Here is an 861-nt window from a genome sequence, read left to right as displayed (position 1 = left end):
TTTGTTCTCTCCAGACTCAGTAACACTGCATCCACCTCCATAGTAAAAACGATTGGTATGGCCAGCCGGCAGCGTTTTCAGCCATGTACTGTCGCTACATTAGTGTTATTGCAGAGCTCTCAATATGAGAACGCTGGACACTCACACTCTCTCACTGTCGATTGTTCATCATAAAAACTGATCCAGTCTTGTTATTTTCATTTGACGCAATTAATTCCCCTCTTCGCTCCGTTGTTGGAAGTTCTTCTCTTTAGCATAGTATAGCATAAAGAAAAGAGTTGCTGTTGTGGTTGGCCCGAGCAGCAGTCCTCTTCTGGTGACAAGCAGCATTACACAACTTGGATCTCGCTTGCATTTAGTCCTTTTCCGGCACCAGCTTCAGCACTTTTCCGATGGCGATGGTTTTGCCTGGTTGGTGGAAAAATAGGTCTCAGAAATAACAATTTGAAAAAGCACAAAGATAAACTTCCAGAGTGCCGTGTCCTTACCTTCATCACGTAGCGTGAATCGCCCCATTTGAGGAAAGTCCTTGAAAGTCTCCATGCAGATGACTCCCGCCGCCCGGAACCTGGCGATACAAACCTGGTCCTGCTTCACGAAGCGCGGACGTGTTTTACTTTTCTCTCCCGTCTTCTTGTCCACCATACAAATTAAGGCCTGCAATCAGGATGCAAATCAAACCAAGATGTTGAGAAACTCATGGGAATACCTTGTGTGTAAACAAACGGCCGATGTTCAGCTTTTGTGTCGTTTGTTGATGTCTACTACTTGACATTATGGATCAACTTTGCCTTTTGCACTACTGCCACAGTCAGGCTAAGCCATGCATAACAGAAGGGGCAGCACAATATGTTTTAATAT

The 861-nt window shown here is 44.9% G+C and overlaps 1 long non-coding RNA gene across 1 annotated transcript; it reads right to left on the bottom strand.

Annotated features, from left to right (window-relative positions):
- On the bottom strand, positions 1 to 851 carry LOC109509150 (uncharacterized). Its single transcript, XR_002166885.1, has 2 exons — positions 489 to 851; positions 1 to 408 (listed from the first exon to the last, which is right to left on the bottom strand). It is a non-coding gene; the product is annotated as an uncharacterized LOC109509150 (long non-coding RNA).
- Positions 852 to 861: the final 10 nt, after the last annotated feature.

Source organism: Hippocampus comes, unplaced genomic scaffold (genome assembly GCF_001891065.2).
Source record: "Hippocampus comes isolate QL1 unplaced genomic scaffold, H_comes_QL1_v1.1 C16787220, whole genome shotgun sequence".
Taxonomy (NCBI): Eukaryota; Metazoa; Chordata; class Actinopteri; order Syngnathiformes; family Syngnathidae; genus Hippocampus; species Hippocampus comes.
The sequence above is the reverse complement of the archived record's forward strand: the minus strand, read 5'-3'. Positions and strand labels throughout refer to the sequence as shown.